Source organism: Triticum aestivum, chromosome 6B (genome assembly GCF_018294505.1).
Source record: "Triticum aestivum cultivar Chinese Spring chromosome 6B, IWGSC CS RefSeq v2.1, whole genome shotgun sequence".
NCBI lineage: Eukaryota > Viridiplantae > Streptophyta > Magnoliopsida > Poales > Poaceae > Triticum > Triticum aestivum.
Genome location: NC_057810.1, coordinates 319,343,035 through 319,369,664, shown reverse-complemented (window position 1 = coordinate 319,369,664; position 26,630 = coordinate 319,343,035).

Here is a 26,630-nt window from a genome sequence, read left to right as displayed (position 1 = left end):
ACGAACGTCCGCTAAATAAATAAACCGACGAAAACCGAACCGATCTATTAAAAAACAGATCTAGGGTTTTTCGAAAAAAAACGACGGGTTTTACCTAAACCCAAAAAAAACAGGCGGCGAGATCCGTGAAGTCCGGCGGCTACGACGGCTTCCGGGGAGGCGGCGGGGCGGCGGGGCTGAGCGGGGCGAGGCGAGGCGCAGCGCGGGCGACGGAGTATGGCACGAGGCGCGGCGCGGCAGGAGGCGGCGGCAGCAGGCGGTGGCTCGGCGGCGAGGCTGCGGGGGCTGCTGCTGCTGCTTGTTGCGGCGGCTCGGGATGGCGAAGTGGGGCGGGGCGGCGGCTTATAAGGACGAGGGGGAGGGGGCAAGGCGGCGGCGGGACTCCGATGTGGTGACGGCGCGGCGGCGTGCGGCGCTGGGAGACCGGCTCGGGGTCAGGGGCAAGCGGCGCTGGGCCGGCTGGGCTTCGGCCCAGTCGGTCTGAAGATATTTTTTAAAATAATTTCCGCCCGAACAGAAAAATCCTAATAAAATTTTAAAAAAATCCTAAAAATGCGAAAAACAATATTCACCGTCTAAATAAAATATTTAGAACAAAGTGAACATTTTCCCGGGCTAAAAATGCAATTTTGAAAAATGCGTATTTTTCTAATTCAATTAAAATAGCAATAAAATCCAAATAAAACCATTTATTTGATTTTAACATTTTTCCTCCAATATTTCTTTTATTTTGGAGAAGTCATTTTATCTCCTCTCTTTTATTTTTATTCTGGAAATATTATGGAGAGAAAAATAATTAAAATCAAAATGATCCTCTTTTCAAATTTGAGAAAACTCAAATATGAAAATAAACGAAATCCCCAACTCTCTCCGTGGGTCCTTGAGTTGCTTAGAATTTCTAGGATCAAACCAAAATGCAATTAAAATATGATATGCATATGATGACCTATGTATAACATTTCAAATTGAAAATTTGGGATGTTACAACGGTCACGTTGTCGGTCATTAGACGAACGGTTCATTCATGTCTATGAGTTACGGAACCTACGGGGCCACAAGCTTAAGGCGATCACGATCTGCTAAGTTTTAGTAGGATAGGAGTCATTAGAATATATTTGTGGAATTATTTCATGAATATTTGGAATAGTTCCGAGAGGATCCAGAAGTGTTTCAAGGTCACCGGAATGGTTTCGGTGAGTATCGGGTATTACCGATAAATTATATATAGGTGGAAAAAGTTGCTGGCGATGTTAAATAAATATAATTGTCTAGGTGTATTTAGAACATTTTATATTTAATTTAAATATCAAAGGGCCTGAAAAGGCCAATAGGTGGAAGGCAACTTGGGCCAAAAAGGCCCAAGTGGGAAAAGTGCCTCCTTCCCTAAGGAAGGATGCCGAATTGGACAAGGGGGAGGAATCCTCCTCCCCCTCCTAGGCCGGCACCCCAAGGGGAAACTTTCTCCATTGGTGGCTGCCCCTCCTTCCCCTCCAACCTATATATACATGAGGTTTTGCTCTTCTGAACGTACAAGTTTTGGAGCCTCCTCTAGTTCTAATAGTTCTAGTTCTACTTGGTCCTAGTTGACTAATTAGATCTAGGCTAATCCTCATAATTAGAACCCATGTGTGGTTCTAATCTCCTCACTCTAATCTTTGGCGACGATTAGCTCTGGACGGTGAAGCGTTGCCGGATCGTGAAGGTTGTACGCCTGCAACCAAGTAGAGAGGTTGTGCTTCCGGTCTTCAGTTCAAGGGACTGTTCATGGGCGGTACAAGGGATCATTCATCAACGGTTCGTGAGACTCCAAGTATGATCTACACCGACATGTTCTTCTTCCGCTGCAACTCGGTGACGGTAACGATCGTGATCCCAACCCGTTATGCATCTTCATATTGATCTTGGGTGATCGTAGGTGTGAAATTGTTGTTTTCTACCACGTTTCCCAACAGGAAAAACATAGGAATTAGAATGTTTCCCATGGTACTACTATTCATGCATTTTGTTAAAAGGTATGGAGCAAGGCAAAACTGGAGGATTTTTTCCTTTAGTGTCTCTCTCAAATAAAAAACATAGGAAATTTAATATCTACTTGGCCCTCCTTTTCAAATTCCTATTCATGAAGAACAATACCAAGTTATAGTAGCATAATAGCATTATAACTGGACATTTTCATGTGGTTGGACTTTGATTTGGCCATGCTTCTTTGCATTCGTGTAATCTTCCAATTCCTGTGAACCAAACAACTAGATGGAGAGAATTGCAAATGCTCTATTTTGCACGTGCATTCCTATCCTATTCCTGTGTTTTTCTTATCCTTGTGTTGTTAGAACCCTCCAATTCAAATGAGCCCTTCAATAATTACTTCTATTGTAGATAGGTGTCAAAGAAAACTTTGTGTGGTTTGTCCCTCTCCTGCCACGCCACCGTCCACCCCGGCTGAGCTGCTCCAATGACGAAAGCGTCCACCACGGTAGAGATCCCCCTCCAGACCGCCTTTCACCGCCTCGATCTTCTTCCCTGTCACCGGTAGCCACCACACCCGCATTACCATCATCAACTAAGCACATGACCTTGAGGACTACATGGGTCCGCAAGAGTCACACTCTTTCGTGTCTGCTTACGTTATGCATCGCTTAATATTACCTACTACTTTATCATCCTGTTCACTTCTTAGACTCCGAGTCAGGATCAAATTAATGCTCAAACTTGAGTTTTTAAATGGATGTGGGGTACATATCAGGGCAGCAACAAATAGTATCTATGTCTACTGTTTGGTTAATCTCGGGTGTCTACTATGTGTTTCAAGTTGGGTGGGTAACAAACAGTAAAGGAGCCATTATTTGTATTTATTAACAGAAGGTATTATCTCTCTACTATCATTGATTATGGGTCTATCCACTGGTTGCTACCATCACCCTAGATTTCTGCATGCACTCCTTACATAATATAACTTTGTTCTATTCATCACAATGGTATTGAACATGTGGAGCAAAAGAGAACGGCCTTGTTTGGCAATATAACGTCATGCAGACATTGCTCCATGGTGGGCGCAATGGTAGCGCTCTTTCCCCCATTCCAGATTGTAATCCAGAGGAAAATAACTATTTAGAGGGGGATTCAGAGGGAGCAGAGCACTCCTATTTACCCCATGAGGTCTTTGCTCTAACTTGGCATGCTGATGTTGGTCATATCATGCATATGGCGCCTTGCATTTCTTACTTTATACATCATAGATGTCATCTGCTACTTTAGACATGATTTGTGTGAATGCCATATGTTTAGTTTCTGTCTCATATATGTGAATTATGCAATGTCATCTTGTTTAGTCGGGCATCATATATGTGAGTTATATCATGCCATCCTTTTTTTGTTACTTATTACATTTGTCAACAATGTTAGTACATTCAACTACTCTTCATGTGCATCAGCCATTTGACACGGTGATGGGAAAATCTAGAGTGAAAACAAGGTCTTCATAGCAAAGCGCATATGTTGATGGTTACAAATAGCTCCTCGGAGGAGGATTCATAGACATATGACCAGTCCTATTTCCTCCCTAGGGTGTATGCTCTAACTTGGCAGGGTTATACTGTTCATATCATGTATATGGTGTCATGCATTGCTATTTCATTTGCTTAGTTTAGACATGCTTTGTGTGAATACCGCATGTTTATTTTAGATATCATATACGTGAATTATGCTATGCCATCTTGTTGCAAGGCATCATATATGTGAATTGTAATGCCATGGTGTTTAGCCAGACATCATATATCATGTCATCCTTTTTTTGTATTACATATTGCATTTGTCGACAATGTTTGTATATTCAATTACTCTTTACTAATGTAAAAAAGCCTAGCTATGGTGTGCAAAAACGGCCTTGCTGGTGTGGACACACGATACCACCAATATGGCACCACTGCTAAAAAGTAGTGGTGGCGTTGGATCCCACGTTAGCAATATCCTATTTGTTGTTGGCGTGCACCTGTCCAACACGAGCAGTAAGTTCATCTTAACACTGTCGTGCCTACTTGGCCAACGCTAGTAGATGGATTTTTTTGGTAATAAAAAAAATAGTTCACAAACTAAATAATTGTACTTAATGGATACCCATTAACACAATATACTCATCAACACTAGCAACTTACTTAATAGATACTCATTAACATAAGATGCTCATGAACTTAACAACTTGATTAAACTTCACAAAGGTTGCTCATCAACTCTAGTTACTCGATCTTCATCAACTAAGACGGACTAGCTAGTTAAAAAACTACTCTTAATCAAGGATTACGCTCAGCTGCGAAGCTTCTTTCTATTGTCCTCTCCATCTTTTTTGAAATGAGCTAGGTCCATCTTGAGCTCATTCCTCTGTGCGCTCGGGAGTTTTATCTCCTGCTTCAGTTCATCCCGATCCTCGATGAGCTTATCCCTCTCGCCCCTCCGCTTATTAGTCTTCTTAACGAGTTGAACAGTCTCATTGTGCAGCTCTGTAATCTCCTCCTTTGGCACTTCATCAAGTTGTTCATGATATAGTGATGAGCGTCTAAGAGATCTTTTGATGCAACAATTTGCCTCTTTTTATTTTGGAGTTTGTTGACATAAACAGTATGGGACTTATGTGTTTGCTAGTGCACATAGAGTAATAGGTCCCTGGAATCAAGAGGAGTTTGATTCAAACGAGGAAGATAATCCTCTACGTGGCAGTGAAGGTTATCACCGAAGATTATGATTACAAGAGTGACCCCTCAAAATTGTTGACGTGAAGCAATTGGTTCGGTGCCTGTTCGAAGGAAGTGACCGCGACCGAGAAGATTGAAGACGAAGTGAAGACGTAGCATTTATTTCGTTGTTTCTCTTCTCTTTATTGAGTCATAGGACCACTATACTATTAAGAGGGTGTAGTGTTCGAAACTTTGATTCTCTGGTACTAAACCCAAATCCTATGCAAGTTTCCAGAGAAATCTCTTTGTGTTCTGAGCAAACACTTGCCAGCAAGAGACTGTAATCTTCTTCGTCGTAACAGATTTGACTCAGACCGAGGAGTTAGCATTACTTGTTCCGCAAGTAATGTTACCGTTGCTCCAAAATCCAACCATTGTGAACATGTCAGTTGGCCATTGGCTGGACCGCGTGTCCAAAATGGTCACTTCCCACCAGGGAAGGTTGCGGCTATAAATAACCTCCCCGCGCCGGCGTTGTCTAGTGGCTGCTCCATTCTATTCTAAGAAGATTGTTGAGCAACCCCCTCTCCTGAGTGATTTGAGTTTAAACTCCACCGAGAGAAAAACCCTAGAGCTGAAAAATTAGATAGTGGTCTAGCATCACTCGAATCTAAGTCCAGTGCGCTCCGCCTATTACTCTTGAGAGCTGCAAACTCTCTAGACGGTTAGGTGTCATTCTCTTTAGAGACCAAGAGTAATTGTGGTTCTCGAAGAAGAAGTCTGTAAATATTTGGAGATCGCCTCAAGTATCTACCACGAGTGACCGACATTTGTTGACAAACCAATTGTCGAGGAGAATAGGGCGAAGAGAGTTTATCTTCTGTGTTATATCACAACCCCTCCAACCAGACGTAGTCCTTGTGTAGAAGGACGAACTGGTCTACCAAATCCCTTGTTACCATCGAGCATTACTGGTTACATCTACTTCCCCTGTTTACTTTCATTATGTATCAGTCATGTGATTTGCCTCGATGCATGTTTTTAGTTTCCATTCAGTAGTTTGTATTCGCTCACGGTACTATGTTATCTTTCGCTCCGCTGCTGGGTTCCGAGAGTTTTGATTTTTCTGAAGAAATTTTAAAACTCCCATTCACCCCCCCCCCCTCTTGTAGACCTACTTCGTTCCTCCTATTGGTATTAGAGCAAGGTACTCCTTGACTCTGCTCATTTTGGTCTAACCACCTTGGAGTTTAAGTATGTCATCAGTGAGCTACAAGTCGCACCTCAAGATTCCCATCTTTGATGGGACAGACTATCCCTTTTGGAAGGAGAAGATGAAGATCCGTCTCCGAGCTATTGATGATGTGATGTGGAGCATCCTACAGGCATCACCATGTCAAGAGTCCATTAGGCAAGTGACACGTGTGACCTCTACTTCTCATACATAAAGGTGAATCTTCTCCTTTACACGTGTTCACTTGACCCCTTCGAGGATGGTATACTACTTGACACTCCACTCGTGTGCATGCATAGGTATTGTCGGAGCTTCACGGACAACGAGGAGGAGTGCAAGCGCCAAGGAACACCTACACCATCCGCAAGGGAAGCGTGGAAGAGAAGACGGAAGAAACGGAGCTGCTACAAGCTACAGCCATCGGACATCCGAACGCCACTGGACATCTGGTACCTGGAAGCCACGGGACGACCGGTCGGGACCGGACGCCCGATGCGTGGAAGCCACACCAGCCAGAAGGCCCAGCCCCAACTCCACAGCGCGGGACGAGCGCTAGCTGCCGGACATCCGACACACTCCAGCCACCGGACGTCCGACGTCTCCGGACATCCGGTGCCACTTCAACAGAACGTAATTAGTGGAAGCCCGAGCCCTACCGGACGTCTGGTCCTCCACGAGCGACCGGATGACGGGTAAGGACTGGACGTCCGCTGCCTGTGTGCGCAGTCGGGCCCTTGGCCTTGTATCCCTCTCTCACTTACCCCTTCGTGGCTTAGACTATAAATAGACCTCCCCCTCATCCTTTCTAGGGTTAGAAAATATGATAGCTCATTTGTATGTGAGTTTTGTTCCTACCTTCTCCACTTGAGAGAGAGAGACTACTCCATTGGAGGCCAAGACCTCCTAGGAGAAGATCCCGAGGGATATCAAGACCCCTTCGGGGAAGGATCTATCTAGATCATCAAGCCCCCATTGTCGGGGAGCGCTGATCCACCAACACCTATGGGGACAGGGCCCCTTTTCGGTTCGATGGGGGGCGGAGGCCGCACAAAGAGCGGATCGAGGCGGTACACGCGAGCGGTTTTTACCCAGCTTCGGGCCGCACGGATGCGTAAAACCCTACTGTTGCTTGTTTGTGTGTATTGAATTCTTGCTCAGGAGCGATGGACGCTGCCAGACTGAGCGTGAGAGTGTTTCTGGTGTTTCGAATGAGCCGAACCGGCCGAACCTCTCTCCCCCCTACGTTGCGCCTGGGCCTCCTTTTATACTTTCAAGGGGTCACCGACAGGTGGCAACATAGACTAGAAGGGTAAAAATGGAAAAGGATGCGGTAGGTGCAGCTACCGCTACTGTGGATACAGTGCATCCTACCTAACTCTGACGGCAGGGGACAAGGTCATTGAATGCCTGTCTGAGTTGCCTAAACAGTGCAAAAAGTGACCGTTAGGAGCGCCACCGTTTGCCATGATGGCCTTCTCTTCATCTCCGCTTGCCACCGCGCACCCCTAGCTGCACAGCCTCCTGCCACGTGTGCTTGGGAGAGTCCTAGAGCGACACGTTAGCAGGTGTGCTGGAGCGCGGGCACGAAGTGGGGGTTTCCCGCGGCAAGCTCCTTGCCGCAGTCGTCGTCTTGTCGCGCCCGGAAGCTTGTCGTTCACCGGGCCTTGCCGGGACGCAGGGCGCGTCGCGGCAAGCTTTCTTGGTATGCCTTGAGTGGCCTTCCCGGCAAGCTCCTCTTGCCGGGGTCTTGTCTCTTCCCGGCAAGATCCTCTTGCCGGGGCCTGGGTTGGCCTTCCCGGCAAGCTCCTCTTGCCGGGGCCTTGGTTTGAGTACTTTGTTCTTGAATGGTCTTCAAGGGAACCACGGAGGGTCTTGGCGGTCACCCGGCAAGCCTTGCCGCGAGACGCTGCGACTGCCCGTGCACGAGTTCGGGATACTAGGGTACCCCTACTCTAGTACACCGACAGGAGCCCCCGGGCCTGGGCCATACACGGTGCCGAGCGCTGTTGGTCCAGGCCCAAAACAGTGCACGCGCACGCGCGGCCTAGGTCACGCCGCATATCTCTCCGCTCCCACCGCGCACGCCCAGAATGGAGGCGCGTCAAACGCGGCGTCGTGGGTGACGCGGGCGGCGTGCGTGGGGCTAAGCCCCTCGAGCATGCGTCAGGCCACGATGATGGGGACGGTTCACGCCCTCCTCCCTAAACGGAGGTAGGCGTGGGGGTGTGGTGCATTTACTGGACGGGGCCGATGCGCGGTTTTCGGGACGTCCACTCCCCGCGATCACGGGGCGGAGCGAGGCCGCCTCATCCTTTGCCTTGGTTCTGCATCTCCACCACGCGGCTCCCATGCGCCTGGGGTCGCGGACGGTGGAAGTGGGAAACTGGGCCGTCGCGAGCAGAGGTAGCGGGTTGGCCTCGACTCCCTGCTCTTCCCGTGCCTTGATTCGCTGAGCGGGGCGGCCGAGCCCCCACCTCGCTCCTTTTGCCCTTTTCGCCTCCTTGACCTGCCTCCTGAAGAGAGGGACAGGAAAGGGATTACGGGCATCTTATCTTTTTAATTTGTAAGCCTTCAGGCCTTAGCTGTATCTAAAACTTGTAATCCTCTCTTTCATGTTTTTCATCCTCTATGGACTGTACCTGAGTGGGATGTTTTTTAATGAAAAGGGGATGCTTGCCGGGTTATTTGTCTCGCGAGTTAAACCCACGCCAAGGAGCAAATCCTTGGTATCCCTCGGACAGACATTTCATCTCCCGGCAACAGGCCCTGCCGCCTTCCCACGTCGCTCGACCTTTCTCACGCCTTTGACAGAGGCTGGAACGAGGTGGGTGTGATCTCCTCGTTTCATCCCTTTGTTGCCGCGACTACGACCAAACTTGGCCCCAGGAACGAGCCCCAGGGCCTAGAGTTGAGGGAGCACGGCAGTTTTCGGGAAGAAACGCGGTTTCGCATTCCCCAGTCCATAAGAGGATGCATGATGAGGGATGAAAGACTTATCTGATATTGCAGCCCCCGGCAACTCTGGTTTGCCGTGGACGATTCTTGGCACTCGCAGCCCCCAGTGATATTGGCTTCTGGCAAGCTTGTTGCCGAGAAGGCTTTTATCTTCAGCAGAGAACTTTGATGTTCTCGATGCCGGCTTCCGGCAAGCTTGTTGCCGAGAAGACTTTTATCTTCAGCAGAGAACTTTGACGTTCTCGATGCCGGCTTCCGGCAAGCTTGTTGCCGAGAAGACTTTTATCTTCAGCAGAGAACTTTGACATTCTCGATGCCGGCTTCCGGCAAGCTTGTTGCCGAGAAGACTTTTATCTTCAGCAGAGAACTTTGACGTTCTCGATGCCGGCTTCCGGCAAGCTTGTTGCCGAGAAGACTTTTATCTTCAGCAGAGAACTTTGATGTTCTCGATGCCGGCTTCCGGCAAGCTTGTTGCCGAGAAGACTTTTATCTTCAACAGAGAACTTTGACGTTCTCGATGCCGGCTTCCGGCAAGCTTGTTGCCGAGAAGACTTTTATCTTCAGCAGAGAACTTTGATGTTCTCGATGCCAAGAATATTGGTCTTAAAGGCGTTGCCAGCCCCCAGGCCATAACTGCGTTTAAACATGACAAGTGATTAGTATCTGAAATGCACTTAACTCACTTGCAAATTTTGACTTCTGCTACATATTCCCTATGCCTGCTGGAATGCTTTCCGGTGCGTATGATCCAGCCAGCAGCGCTTAAGGGAACGGGCCCTTAGCGGCTATTCGGGAACGTCGCCTCCCGGAAAGGTTTACCTTCTTGGCTCTAGCGCAATCGCACAAGTTGCCGAGCGGACTCGAGGCAACATGGAGCGCAACTAGCCCCGAGAAGGTTCCTTGGCATACAAGTCTATGCAGAAATCTCAAATAAATAGTGCATGGTATCTTCCTGTTCAACCTCTCTTTGTACGTCCACCCTACGCTTTTAGGGAACTTGTCGGCGCAAGCACCTTTGCCGCGAGCGCCGAGTGCGGAACTTCAGCAGCCTGCTGGCGGGGTCACTACCGACAAGCAACCTTGTCGCAACTAGTTGCAGCTCACTTAAGTTGTTGAGCGGACTCGAAACAAAGTAAGGGCGCTAGCGGCTCACTTAAGTTGCTGAGCGGACTCGAAGCAAAGTAAGGGCGCTAGCAGCTCACTTAAGCTGCTAAGCGGACTCGAAACAAAGTAAGGGCGCTAGCGGCTCACTTAAGTTGCTAAGCGGACTCGAAGCAAAGTAAGGGCGCTAGCAGCTCACTTAAGCTGTTGAGCGGACTCGAAACAAAGTAAGGGCGCAACTAGCTACGAGTTGGTTCCTCCGCGCACAGGTTTTCCATACAAAGAACAAGATCTCCGAGGCGGATAACCTTATATAGAAAGGAAATATCTAAAGTTTCGCATGACTTAGCTTTTCTGTTGCCGCCCTGGCGTCGTTCTTTTGGTCGCCTGCTTCTTAGGAGCCATGACGATGAAAAACAACTGAGCCTTGACGAGGACGGAACGGCTGCCTCCGAGTCCTTCTTCTTCGGTGGCATGTCGATGAAGACGATGAAGATTTAGCTCGCGTGCACGCCGGATCGGGTTCGCACGATCTCGACGCCCCCAACCTGGCGCGCCAGAGATGTCGGGGAGCGCTGATCCACCAACACCTATGGGGACAGTGCCCCTTTCAGTTCGGTGGGGGGCGGAGGCCGCACAAAGAGCGGATCGAGGCGGTACACGCGAGCGGTTTTTACCCAGCTTTGGGCCGCACGGATGCGTAAAACCCTACTGCTACTTGTTTGTGTGTATTGAATTCTTTCTCAGGAGCGATGGACGCTGCCAGACTGAGCGTGAGAGTGTTTCTGGTGTTTCGAATGAGCCGAACCGGCCGAACCTCTCTCCCCCCTACGTTGCGCCTGGGCCTCCTTTTATACTTTCAAGGGGTCACCGACAGGTGGCAACGTAGACTAGAAGGGTAAAAATGGAAAAGGATGCGGTAGGTGCAGCTACCGCTACTGTGGATACACTGCATCCTACCTAACTCTAACGGCAGGGGACAAGGTCATTGAATGCCTGTCTGAGTTGCCTAAACAGTGCAAAAAGTGACCGTTAGGAGTGCCACCGTTTGCCACGATGGCCTTCTCTTCATCTCCGCTTGCCACCGCGCACCCCTAGCTGCACAGCCTCCTGCCACGTGTGCTTGGGAGAGTCCTAGAGCGACACGTTAGCAGGTGTGCTGGAGCGCGGGCACGAAGTGGGGGTTTCCCGCGGCAAGCTCCTTGCCGCAGTCGTTGTCTTGTCGCGCCCGGAAGCTTGTCGTTCACCGGGCCTTGCCGGGACGCAGGGCGCGTCGCGGCAAGCTTTCTTGGTATGCCTTGAGTGGCCTTCCCGGCAAGCTCCTCTTGCCGGGGTCTTGTCTCTTCGCGGCAAGATCCTCTTGTCGGGGCCTGGGTTGGCCTTCCCGGCAAGCTCCTCTTGCCGGGGCCTTGGTTTGAGTACTTTGTTCTTGAATGGTCTTCAAGGGAACCACGGAGGGTCTTGGCGGTCACCCGGCAAGCCTTGCCGCGGGACGCTGCGACTGCCCGTGCACGAGTTCGGGATACTAGGGTACCCCTACTCTAGTACACCGACACCCATCTCCTTTGGATTTGGGATGAACTTTACCTTTTATCTTTCCTTTTGTTGTTCATGTACCTTGTGGATCTTGTGTGTTTGATTGTCTAGTGGATGTGTGATTGGACCTGTTCTTGAGTGTTTCCCCTTGTGATTTCTCTCTGTTCTTCCCCGTGTTCATCGTGTTCTTCGAGGGAACCCACTCCAATCGTGAAAGATCAGCCTACACCGGGTTAGCCCCGAATCATATGGTATCATGAGCCACGTTTATCACAAATTTGGAGTCTCACCCACCGTTTTCTAGCCTTCTTTTGCTTGATTTCGTTCCCAATTTCGAAAATTCCCACCAAAAATAGCCCCAAATTTTTTTTGTGATTTGTTGGTTTATGATGTTTTGTTGATTTGATCCATGGATTTGCTTGGTTTCAAGTGGATCTAACATCTTTGCCTAGGGCTTTAACCACATCATCCGCATTACCACCATAGACTTCCGCAACCTAACCCATTGTGATCCATATAGCATTAGTGGTTGTTTGAGTTGTGATTTGAGTCTCCTAAGGTGTTTAGGCTACTTAGGGACGGTTGCTTCTTCATCAACCACCACCACCACTTCCGCATAACCTTGTCCACCATACACTTCCGCCACCCCAACTTAACCCAATTTTGTTTGAGCTTGTTTGAGTTGTGGCTTGTGTCTCCTCAGCTGTTTCGGCTACTTAGGGATGAAAACTTCAACTTTGACTCGCATAGCCCATCATCCCACTTCCGCATTGCCAAGTGCAAACTACCACCGCTTTCGGCTACCACCATTTTGACATTTGAGATTTTGAGTTTGCGGTTTTTCCGTTTCCTAAGGTGTTTCGGCTAACTAGGAATGGGTCTACATCAAGAACACCTCCACTCATCATCGACACGGACGGTAACCTCGACGACATCATTGTATATTCCCCTTGCAATTGCATTGATAACCCCTAGCCCATTTTGCGTCACTTGCCTATCAAGACTAGCCATTGAGTATTGACGGCAATGTTACTTGTGCACATTAGTGATCTACACCTCCCATTGCATACATACCATATCATATTGGTATCATCATATCATCTCTTGTGTCACAAGATTGTTCCCGCATATACACAATTGCTATCTTGGTTTGTGCATTGTGCAAAAGTGGCCATATCAGAAAAAAGAATAAGATTTTAAGAAAAGAAGCTTGTAAGCAATAGCCATAGCATCACAATATATCATATGGTATCATACTCCATCATCTTGGATCATCTTGTGCTAAAGCACCAGAACATACATACATAACATACTTGGGATAGAAAGTTTATCAATTTTGCATCTTATAGGTTGTGCACAAGTGTTGTATCCGCCTATTGAGCAATCGTTCTAGCGTCTCTCTTGAGTTGTGCAACACGAGCGTTTTCCGTGGATTCCACATTCTGTGCTCATTCCTTGGTTGCATGACCCAATTTATCTATCCGTGTGTGTGTTTCCATGTGCCATTCTTTGCTATTGGTCTACTTGTTACATTTGCAAATTTGTGAATCTCTTTCAACATTATTGACTCTTGCTAACATTTTCCATCAAATTTTTGTGCCACTATCCTCACCGAGCTCCACCATAAGCTTTACTTGATAGGTGTGAGTGAACAAGTCCGGTACCAATTCCACTATTCTTTCATTCACATTGAGTGAAACGGGATACATCCTCAACTTTGGGAAAAGGTAACTTGGTATTGTTTATCTCATTTCCTACTCACCTCTACTCGAGTCTTGTGATGGATAGGCAAGGCATTGCACCTTCGGTCTACAACAACAACGATAAGTTCGATGCCACGAAAAACAACTCTGATGCCAAGATTCAAGCTCAAATGGAGGAGATCAAAGCCCTCATCAAGTCCTACAAGAGGTCTTCCTCATCTTCGAAAAGACGCTCAAGAGGACATGCTTCCGAGCTACCATCTCTGGCAAGGTCACATCAGCATCGACACCAACACCGACAAGAACGTGAAGGTCAAGAGCTCAACACCAACAACCGCTCAACGACTTCACCATCTCCCTTAGCATCTTTGCTAAGCGACTTCAAGGCATCTTCGTCTAAGGATAGACGACATCTTCGCCAACAATCACCCCAAGACTATGCTCAAGAGAAGCTCCCCAAGCTCAAGTCCGCGACTTCCACGAGCTACTACAACCTCGACACCAACCACATCATTCCTTTCTATGGGACTCAAGAACCCGAGGAGTATCTCGAGTGGGAGCGCTTAACGGACGACTACCTCAAGCTACATCAAGTTCGTCCCGAAGATCAAGTCAAGTGTGCCACAAGAAACTTCCACGACTACGCATCGGCATGGTGGCTTCACACACCTTCCGAGAGATACGACATGAGTTGGCCCAAGACGAAGAGAGCTTTGCAGCGAGAGTTTGTGCCTCCAACCTACATGGAACAACTTCTACGCCAATTGGAGAACACCAAGGATCCAAGTCCATCGACGCATACTTCAAGGAGATGAAGAATGCCTTGCGACGAGCCGGCATGGATGACCCCATTTCGATGAAGTTCCACTTCATGATGGGATTGCACAACGACATCTCCAAGACGATCTTCCTTGGGAACTACAAGTCCCTTGACGACAACTACATTGGTGCTCTCAAGGCGGAACAAGAACTCATGAAGGCCAAGTCTTCTCCACCCCAAGCTCACTTCGCGATGACCAAGCTGCATGAGAACGAGCATGAGGAGAGTACTACCAAGATGTCCAAGCCCGATGAGCTCCAAGACGATGCTCCCAAGTTTGACTTCACCGCCATCCCTATTTATGGCATTGATGATGTCGAGTCGACTTCCACTCTTTTTTAAGACGATGCGGTGAAGAGTACGACTACGGAGAACATCAAGGACCAAGCTTTGAAGGCGAGTGACAAGCTGGTGAGCAAGGATGATGCTTCCATCTTTGGAGACGAGAGTGATGATGTGCCATCTTCGGCCTTCATCCAAGGCGACGACAACGAGATGGTTGAGCATGGGATTTTCCCTTCGACCACGGTGACGTATGATGACTTGAGTGACTTTTGCCACCATATTGAGAGTGACAGTGACTTCACCACTAGCCCCATATATGACGAGTTGCCCCACTTTCCATGTGAGGAGAGCCACAACCCCCACCACTTGAGTGAGATGAGTGACTCCACCATATGTGACATTGAGTGCACCTACTTTGAGGGAGTGAGTGAACCACCACATAGAGAGAGTGTGATAGTTGATAGGGCATGTGAGACCACTATGATTTCTAACGACTTAACCTCTATCTCTATTGTGTCTTCTCATTTGGTGCTAGGTCACATATACGATGACGCGCCGATACACGACGACTTCGTCCTACCTTTGGACAAGACGATGGCCATGGTGGAATATGATGCACACCCCCCCCCCACACACACACACACACATGGTTCCATCAAGATGAAGATGACCACCATTTGGTCTTTCCCACCTCACCTACACCACTTGAGTGGAATGACAAAGGTAACATAGGTGACGGCGATGCTCTAGTCCCACTAGTGGACATTATTGACATTGATTGCTCGCATGATGTTGATCCACCTAGTACCATGCTTCATGCTAGTATGATTTCCCCATGTGATGATTTCTTGCCCATTAATGATGAGTATGATGATTCTCATGTGGAGTCTATTAGTTGTGATGCCATGTTACATAGGATTTCTTGTGGCAATTCTTTAGGTCACATCATGTTTGATAATCCGCTTGATTTGTCATATGCTATGCATGAGATCAACCATATGTCTTATTTGCAATCTCTTCATAGTGACTATGCATATGCCATTAAAATAAACCCAATTTGCACATATGGCATAGATGACAAACCCATGGTTATTGGCATTGGTTTTTCTTGTGATGATATTGATATGCTCCCTTTGCATCATTTATCTCATATGCCATGCCATGACCACCTAGCTTCCGATATGCATTGTTTTGGATGTTATCCATTTTCTCCATATGATATTTCCGCTATTGCTCATGAGGAGACCCCCATAGTTTCCTCATACATTTTAGGAGATCTTGATCCATCCCATTCATTGCATGATCCCAATACTTTTGTGCACCATATGCTCCCCATGAACAAACATGCTATTCATGTGCCATATACTTGCATTCTCAATTTGTGTCCCCATCGTGTCATACACAACAACTATTCTTTCATGATGGATGACATGTTCATATACCATGCATCAAATTTCTTTGAGAGATGCTTATCTTGTGCTAACTCTAATGTGCACATACACATCATGATGGCTGATGTGTACATTTACCACGCGCACAATTTCTTTGGTTTGTGTATCTTTTGTGTATGTACCCATGAATACTTGTCAACCTCACAATCCCATGAGTTGACAAAACGAGCTCTAGATAGCAACGATGATTTGGGATCCCATGGATTGTGTTTCCCACCGCTCTCTTCACGCAAAGACTTCACGCACTTATTCTACATGGCCCTCACATCGTTATGGCTTATTGTCCATTACATATTCTATGCCCTTCTTGCCATGTTCACTTTGCATGATATGCTCATTCCTATACCTTTGCCAAGCATTTGTGACCCATGCTTTGCATTACACATGATGATTGATTCTAGTACTCGTATGTGTATTTGCAAGCTTGGTGGAGATATTGCTTGTTGTTGCCATGTTCCATTTGTGACCCACCCCTATGATGATACTATGACCTTGCTTTGTGTTCGTTCTTGCGACATGTCATGTGCATTGTCTATGCCTATTATTTGTTCACATGACATGATTGCCATGCTTTACTCTAGTGTGTTGCATCTTCGCTCCACTAGTTTGCACGACATGGTTGATATGCTTGCTTGTGTTGCATCACCCATGATTCATACTTGCTCATTTCATGCGGTTGATGACAACCATTTCCATGCTTTGCACATGATTGTTATTGCTTCTTGTCATATATCTCCATGTGTTTCCTCTCTCATGCTAGATGATTTGACATGTATTGAGTGTAACAATGCTTTTAGTCTTACTAATGAGATTGCCACCATAGCATTCTCGCATATATTTGGAGATTTTGACATATTTCTTGTGAAGCATGATTTCCTTCCTTCTTTGCACCATATACCTAGTGCCATGAATATAGCCATTGTAGCATCATATTGTTCATGCACTTGTTCTTCTAACGGTTATGTGCAAAAGAAGAGAACCATCATGATGGATGTTGTGTTTGTCTACCATGCGCATACTTTCTTTGTTTTGTTTTGTGCATGTCTAGGATACTTGGACATAGTGTTGACTTCCACTTCACTTGAGTTGACTATTCGAGCTCTTGAGAGCGAGCCTCATATATTCTTCTACACCACATTTCCTACCACTTCGGCATTGTGAAGAATGCACAAGGACACGCTTTCAAGGTGACATCCTTCTTGAGCTTGGATATTGCGGATCATACTTCATGTGTTGCTTGCACCATCTGCACGCATGTTCGAGATATTGCTTTCACTCATGATTGCCACATTTCCATGCTTCATGACATATACACCTTGTGTGGTGCATCCAATTCTTGGACTACTTGCTACTATCATATGGTTGGTTGCACCAATATCATTTCTTCACATATGCCATGTCCCTTTGCTTGTCACATGATTCACTTGATTGCCTCATACATGATGAACAATTGCTCTTTCTATTGTGTTGAGTGCCACACTATATTCACTACACCCTATGCACGTTATGCTTGGATTGTCTTGCACTTAACCCATGTGTTTAGACACTTCATTTTGTTTGGTGTTGTGAATCCTTCCTATGCCTACCATAGACCTTTCATTGAACACATTAAGCATGACTGCAATGAACTTGAGGTAGATGTTTATTCTCTTGTTACACATATTTGCATCTCTACCTCACATTTACATGCTTGTTTCCATGATGACCTTGATTTTTCTCAATTCATATGCTTACATGTCATGACACAATCCTTTGTCAAACCATATGCTATGCTTGATGACAACACTTGTTTGGTGACTCACCTCTTGAATGCTTGGTTTTGCACTAACGCTAACCACATCTGTTTTTCCAAGTGTTTGTTGTATTTGCTCCTTTTGAAGGAATCACAAGACGGTGCGACATTGGAGAATGCCCATTTCGAGCTACTAGATGATGAGTGCTTGGTGATCGACCACTTCGACACGGCACCGCCATATCTTTCCTATGGTGATTTGGTTTCCGATCCGAGGTCGGATCTTTTCCAAGGGGGAGGGGATGATGCGGAGCATCCAACGGGCATCACCATGTCAAGAGTCCATTTGGCAAGTGAAACGTGCGACCTCTACTTCTCATACATAAAGGTGAATCTTCCCCTTTACACGTGTTCACTTGACCCCTTCGAGGATGGTATGCTACTTGACACTCCACTTGTGTGCATGCATAGGTATTGCCGGAGCTTCACGGACGATGAGGAGGAGTGCAAGTGTGATGCCCGGATAATTAAGCTACAGTGAACCGCCGCTAAAGATACCACGTCACCTCGATTACTATTGCTAATCTCGCGTTAGTTCAAAGCCGATACAAATTCAAATTCGAAATAAAGCCAAACATCAAAAGTTTTCAAATATTAAAACCAAAATGTTCGGATTGTGCCAGTTAGTGCATAGGTGATTATGATGAAGAATCCACATCTTTATATAATGTATAAATGCACTAAAATGATTTAAACGGTAGCCAAAACATTATTTAAATGCCTTTGGTATTTTATAAAATACTAAACTATTTTACTTTGGGTTAAAACCTTTCGTGGCAGAGGGTTAATTTGAAGCATTATTTTAAGAGTTATTGTCATATTTTACTAACAATAATAATAATAATGTGGAACTAAAATTAAAACAGGAAAGAAATAGAAAACAATAGGAAGTATAAAATAAAACAACCCCCCCAACTGGGCCTCAGCCCAGCCATCGGCCTACCAGGCCGGCCCATCCCGTCCCCTATATGGCCTTCCCAGGCCAAACCCTAACCCACCGGCACCCCCACTCTCCCCACACTCGCTCTCCCTTCCCCCCTCGTTCCCCACTCAACCACGATCCAGATCGGGGCAACCGCCCCGACCTCGACGCCGCCGCCCGAAGCCACCCCGACGGCGCCGCCTCCCCACCGGACTGCCCCATCATCTTCTCCTCTCTGTCGCCCCCTTGTCACCGGGCCGCCACCGCTCCCCCGTCGCCCAATGCCGCCTTGACCTCGTCTCCTCCCCACGCCGCGCCGCCTCTCGACCACGACCCCGGCGCCCATCGCCGGCGCCGCCACGCCAGCGTCGCCAGGCCTCCTCCTCGCCGGCCGTCTTCGGCTCGCCTTCCCTCTCGCTTCTCTTCCCCGACCCGATCTGGACCGGAAGGGGCAACGAGCCCGACGCCCCCTTCATCGACGCCATCGCCGTACGCCACCACTGTCGCCCGGACCCCATCGAAGCCGCCTCGTCGAAACGGACCTCCCCACCGGACTGCTTCCCCGTCGCAAGTCGTCCCCGGCATCCTCCACACACACCCCTGCCCGAATCCCTACGCCCGCGGTGAGGCCCCAGCCTCCCCTTCTCCCCCTGCCCCTGGTCGCGCCCTGGCCATGCTTGTGCGCGCCCTCGCGCCGGCCTGCGCCCTGCCGGCCTCGCCCGTTCGCGCCAGGGCCATGCCTCCACTCGCCTCCGCCTGGTCACGCCCAGCTCCTCGCTACCCCGCTCGCCGAGCACCCACGATGATCGCGGCCATCTCCGCACCCCCCGCGCCTGACCAGCCGCGCCGTGGCCGTGCTCGCGGCCCTGGCCACACCCCTGTCGCCGGTCGGTGCCTCGCGCTCCTCCGTGGCCTCGCCGTGGCCGCGAACCTCCACCATGCCCGCTGGCCGCAGCCGGATCCGCCCCGCCCCGTGCGTTCGGGCTGCACCCAGCACCCCGCGCCCGTTAAGGCCCCTGGCCCGATGACAGCCGGGGCCCAACCCCCCAGAACGATGTTATATAAAAAAGAATAAAAAATGATAATAAGTAATTAAAATATTAATTAATTAGTTAATTAAATTAATTAACTTAATTAATTAGGTTTTGTTAAACTAATTAAAATCTATCACCCTGTAACAGCCAATGACAGGGGGGCCCGCCCCTTGTTGACCAGTCAAACGTTGACTGGTCAACTGGGACCCCCTGGCCCACCTGTCAGCCTCTGGTACACTTCAGTGTACACAGGGTTGGGTACATTTAGCATTTACTATTTAATTTTGAATTAATAATAAATTAGAAAATGATTTAAAACTTTAAAAATTGATATAAAATAATTCGTAACTCTGATGAAAATACTTTCTACATGAAAGTTGCTCAGAACGGCGAGACGAATACGGTTACGCAGCCCGTTCATCTGCCACGCGTCCCTGGCATAGAGAACCTGCAATATTTCACCTCCGGTTCATCTGTCCGAAAACGCGAAACACCGGGGATACTTTCCCGGATGTTTCCCCCTTTCGTCGGTAACACCTACTACCGCGTTAGGGCACACCTAGCACCGCTCTTTGTCATGTCATGCATCGTCATGCTTATGTTTGCATTGTATTTACTGTTTCTTCCCCCTCTTCTCTCCGGTAGACTACGAGACCGACGCTGCTGCTGCCTAGTTCGACTACGGAGTTGACGACCCCTCCTTCTTGCCAGAGCAACCAGGCAAGCCCCCCCCCCTTGATCATCAGATATCGCCCATTCTTCTCTCTACTGCTTGCATTAGAGTAGTGTAGCATGTTACTGCCTTCGGTTAATCCTATTCTGCTGCATAGCCTATCATTGTTGCTACAGTTGTTACCCTGACCTGCTATCCTAATACTTAGTATAGGATGCTAGTGTTCCATCAGTGGCCCTACACTCTTGTCCGTCTGCCATGCTATACTACTGGGCCGTGATCACTTCGGGAGGTGATCACGGGCATATGCTATATACTTTGTACTGTTACTTTACTTATGATACTGTTCGGAGATGGGGGCTGAAGGGGAAGGTGGCTCTATCCAGGTAGAGGTGGGCCTGGGTTCCCGACGGCCCCCAACTGTTACTTTGTGGCGGAGCGACAGGGTAGGTTGAGACCACCTAGGAGAGAGGTGGTCCTGGCCCTGGTCGGCGTTCGCGGTTACTTTAAAATAACACGCTTAGCGAGTTCTTGGTATTTGATCTAAGTTTTGCCACTGGCCTATACGCACTAACCAACTACGTGGGAACAGTTGTGGGCACTCGATGTCGTGGTATCAGCCGAAGCCTTCGTGACGTCAGCGACTGAGCGGCGCGCGCCGGATTGGACTGTAAGCCTGCTCTTGTATTAAGGGGGCTAGGTCTGCTTCCGGACGCCCTCGCCACATGCAGGTGTGCAATGGGCGATGGGCCCAGACCCCTGCGCACATAGGATTTAGACCGGCGTGCTGACTCTCTGTTGTGCCTATGTGGGGCTGCGACGTGTTGATCTTTCGAGGCCGGGCATGACCCAGGAAAGTGTGTGCGGCCAAAGGGGATCGAGCGTGTTGGGTTATGTGGTGCACCCCTGCAGGGATGTTTATCTATTCGAATAGCCGTGTCCCTCGGTAAAAGGACAACCCGGAGTTGTACCTTGACCTTATGACAACTAGAACCAGATACTTAATGAAACACACCTAGACAAGTTCCAGAGACAACCCGGTGATCGCTTTCCCACAGGTCAACGAGGGGAGGATCGCCGGGTAGGATTATGTTATGCGATGCTACTTGGAGGACTTCAATCTACTCTCTTCTACATGCTGCAAGATGGAGGCTGCCAGAAGCGTAGTCTTTGATAGGTCTAGCTATCCCCCTCTTATTCTGGCATTCTGCACTTCAGTCCACCGATATTGCCTCTTTACACATATACCCATGCATATGTAGTATAGATCCTTGCTTGCGAGTACTTTGGATGAGTACTCACGGTGGCTTTGCTCTCCCTTTTCCCCCTTTCCTTTCTTTCTGGTTGCCGCAACCAGATGTTGGAGCCCAGGATCCAGACGCCACCATCGACGATGACTCCTACTACACTGGAGGTGCCTACTACTACGTGCAGGCCACTGACGACGACCAGGAGTAGTTTAGGAGGATCCCAGGAAGGAGGCATGCGCCTCTTTCGATCTGTATACCAGTTTGTGCTATCCTTCTTAAGGCAAACTTGTTTAACTTATGTCTGTACTCAGATATTGTTGCTTCCACTGACTCGTCCATGATCGAGCACTTGTATTCGAGCCCTCGAGGCCCCTGGCTTGTATTATGATGCTTGTATGACTTATTTTATTTTTAGAGTTGTGTTGTGATATCTTCCTGTGAGTCCTTGATCTTGATCGTACACGTTTGCGTGTATGATTAGTGTACAATTGAATCGGGGGCCTCACAAGTTGGTATCAGAGCCGACTGCCTGTAGGAATCCCCCTTTCCAACTCCTTGGCCGAAGTCGAGTCTAGTCATTGAAAAACTTTTACTAACCTGGCTGTGCGGCTTACGGGCCCACGTCGCCATTGGGTGGAATTAGGATCTTTTACTCCTCGTCTATACTCTAGGACTCTCTTCTATTCGGGTTAAGTGATTTTCTAAAAATCTAACTTTAGGTTCTCGAAAATACTTGCTCCCGGAGAGCCCCTTCAGGCCAGATGATCGCCTGCTGCACCAGAAAATTTTAAAGATACTCTCCGATGTTTCCCCGAGACCCTTGTGCCCTTTGCGGTTGCAATTCCATACCACCAATAAATCCTTATGGAAAGCTACATACACCTGTCGTCCATAACTTCATTTCCAATTTGATCTTATTATTACAAGATACCCTGAAATACTTCAGATATTCTGGGGATCCTTTGTGTCTGCTGGCTTGCAGCTCCTTTTCCTCATGAATACACCTGGAAATAATTCCTCACACTTACCAAGTATCCGCTCATTCCTAGTTGTTCATGTGTTTCAGAAAGGTCTTCGAAATACTATTCAACCTTCCGAAAATCCTTAGTAGCTTATTGCTCTTGAAATTCTCGCTTGCTGCATTATGGTTAATCCCATAAGTAAACTTATTGGCATCCTTTGTCACTATCATTTTGAGTCCATTGATTCAATAAGTTTCGAATGCTCACGATCCTCAATCAGATCCTAGAATTCATCCTTCAGACTTAGACGTCATTCCGGACATGAGTTGGTTCTCGGCAATTCAAATCTTTATTGATTGTCCAACTAAGTGTTTTCAACTTATCCATCCTTGATCAGAGCGTCTGCTTCTGATCCTTCGTTTTGGAAACCATAATTTCTTTCTATTTAAACATCAGACTAATCAGGTGATTCTTGAATCTGATGCATCTGCATTCTTTCTTCCTCTGAGCGAGTACCGATACTCACATCAGCTCCGTTGTAGACCACCAGACCTCTTGTTGGATTATTATCCGGCAGTGTCCTTCATATTCAAATGACCTTGTGAGCCTTTCCATGGATATATAAAGCCTTTGGTAAATTGTATCCTCTACTTTCTCAACCATGCTCTGTTTTCGAGCTGGTGGTATTTACTATTGAAGCTTGTGGTATACGTTTCCACAATACCCTGACAGGTTGAACCTATGCCTTCCTTAATATGTATGAACTCGAAAGTTTTCGCGAGTCATACTCTTTTGGTATTTTGCTAGATAAAATTTCAACACAACAACTTCTTCGAAAGTGGGAGGTGAATGGAAGGTTATACATTGAAGAAGTGGGAGTCGACCTTGAACTTTGTGTTCATGCCCATGGACATGATGTAGATCCTATCATGGAAACTGCTTGTACTATTTCCTTGATAACATCATCTGGTATCTGTGAATTGATCCTTTTCAATCATGGTTTCCGACCATATCGTTCTTCTTTGATCCCATTTCTCGGACAAGTTTAAGCAATTGTCTTCTGCATGTCATTGCACCTGTCCAACCTTTACTTTGATCTACCGTCGAGTATTACATTCTGGTATATCAAGAATATCATGGAACTGCATAACTTCTTATGGGTTCTTCATCAACTGTTATTTCTCACCGATTCCAATTTACCCGGGTTCTGGGTTGTTGTCAACCGAGAACACTGATAAGTGCATCATTTCCGCACTCCGACTCAATAACTCTAAGAAATTTTCGTGGCATATGAGTTTAATAATTCTTCAAGTCATTCTTAACCTGATTGGCTATATCATTATCGTGCTAAAATTTAATTGTGCCACCTGTTCCTTATTACCGGAGCACATCTTTCGACAATAAGCTAAGCTTACGTCAATTTCCTCGTCTTATCGTTTCACTTTGAACCACAAACTAGATTCTGAGCTTGTGTCGTACCCATGGTTCCAATAACCCTTCGCTTCATCATTCCTTTGACCTGATGTCGTCGCTGATTGATTACATCTTCATGAAATCTCTCGACAAATGTGTCGTGATCATCATCAACCTTATGAGCTCTTCCAGGATATTGATTGAATTCAGGATGAGAAATACCATCCTTGCCCTCGATGATTAGTGATATCATCGACCACTCTACTGCCTTCCCTCCAACACAAACTTGTTCGTGTTTTGTGTTGTTCTTCTTTACCTTGGAGTATTACCATCTTTTATGTCAAGGATGTTGTGAGGACTGCTCCACCTCTTAAGGAATTCTTGGTATTGTGATACTTCTCACCCTCACCATTCTTTCTTCGTCCCCGTGTTGATTCTAACCGGGATACCAACACGTGAACCATGCTGCTTGGATTCTGTACTTCTAGCAACCCTATTGCTTTGAAGTTAATGGTCGACATTTCATTCTTAGACCATTGGTTATTGAATCACCATTCTAACATTGATCCTGCTACCTAAGCCCATATTTCGGGTGCACTTTTCAACCAGTGATTAATTGTGTATGTTTCCCTCGAGCATACATCATTATATCATTTGATCTATTAAATGTTATCTCCTTGTTCACATAATTGTGGAGATCCATCTTTTGGAAATCTCAATGAATTGTCGTTGAGACCATCAGCCACCTCCTCATCCTCTCCTTGGTTTACTGATGAACTCTTGTTTCGGAACTCGCTTCCATAGTTCATTTCCGAGAATTTTACGATGTTTTCTCGTCAATTTGTGTCGCGCATTTTTCTTCTTAGGCATCCTGAGTCTGAGGTATCATGACACCAATCGGATCTGAATCTCGGTCAGATAGGATGGTTGGGACAACTTTCCAGGAGTTATGATGTTGGTCCTTTGATGACCCGGTAATATGATGTCATGCCTAGCACCCCCTGGCTGGAGGACCTATCATTATAATTTCTTTAGCAAGGTTAGCCGTTCTTCCATGAGGAAATTGTAAGACTTATTCTACAAGTTGTTCCTGATGGATCCTTTGTGTATCCAAAGTCCGACCTTGCTTGAAGACCATATCAATGCTATCTCGAAGCATGTCTGTGGTACTCCGATCTTCAATAAGAGCATTTGAAGCACAATGCAAAAATTTCCTTATCAATTATCGAAACACCGTTGTATGGATAATGTCATGAAATTTTCTCTCCCCTCATCTAAAGGGTTTTCTACTTATATCTTGCCATGGATATCATGCTCTGTTTGACCTTGGAAAGGATATACCCCTGAATTATGTGTTTAAACACCTTTTCCTTTCCATTGTTTTGTTTAATCTTTCTTGTGATCTATATGATCTAAGCAGTAATAATTCACTTCTTATGTAAACACCTCACTGTGTCATTTTGTCATTAAGACCCTCTTACTATTGTTGATGACATTCGGGTAACCACCGATGGACGAGAACTTTGCCTATTGGTCCGCCTCATTCAACGAGCAGCAAGGTTGTCAGAATCGCGATTCTGTTATACGATTCTGCGACTTTACGATCCAAACTAACCCCTCTGATTCTACGATTTTAGTTCATAGAATCTACGTTTTTACGATCCTGATAGTGAAGATTCTATGATTTGTGATCCTACCATCAGAGCTCCGATCCGATTCAAAATCGCGATTCTGACAACCTTGACGAGCAGGAAGATGATTCTCTTTGTCCCTCGCCCTTGGTACCAACGATGCAGTCAACATAACTGACCGGTTATTCTCTGGCATGCCTTGCTATCATGACCGTGCAAGATGTCAACGCCCTTCCTTATTTTAACCCACATGGTGGGCCCATAACCCACAGTTCCACAGGATCAAAACCTGACTCTCCTGTACACCCTGTTGCCAAAAAAATTCCTCGAGCCTGACTACGTATGTAATTGACGGGTCACCTTCCTAGTGATCTATTCTGGTATCAAATGCAATACTTATTCTCGTTGCTTTGAACCCCTTTCCACACTCCGTTTCAGGCAACGAGCGATTGCGTGACCGCTCGGAACTTCTCATGTGACCTTCATACTTTGCTCTTAATATATTATTAAGTTTCAATTTGAGAGTTACTTTCTGCCACCTCCCCCGATGTTATCTACCAGATAGACAATCTTGCAGAGGTCCGTTCTCCCGGAATACCCACCCTTTATTCTTTCGTAAGTACGATGGAGTTCCCGAAGAAAAGATGTTGACTTCATCAGGATGACCTGAAGCAGAGAAATGAAGACATCAACGTAATGGATCGACCTCTTCGAGAAGAGCAACCCAGACCGAGAAGACTCGTTAGAATTTCGTAACCAGAACTTTCCCCCATGCACAACCTCTTAAATCTCGGGACAAGATTTCTTGTAGTGGAGAAGAATTGTGATGCCCGGATAATTAAGCTACAGTGAACCGCTGCAAAAGATGCCACGTCACCTCGATTACTATTGCTAATCTCGCATTAGTTCGAAGCCGATACAAATTCAAATTCGAAATAAAGCCAAACATCAAAAGTTTTCAAATATTAAAACCAAAATGTTCGAGTTGTGCCAGTTAGTGCATAGGTGATTATGATGAAGAATCCACATCTTTATATAATGTATAAATGCACTAAAATGATTTAAACGGTAGCCAAAACATTATTTAAATGCCTTTGGTATTTTATAAAATACTAAACTATTTTATTTTGGGTTAAAACTTTTGTGGCAGAGGGTTAATTTGAAGCGTTATTTTAGGAGCTATTGTCATATTTTACTAATA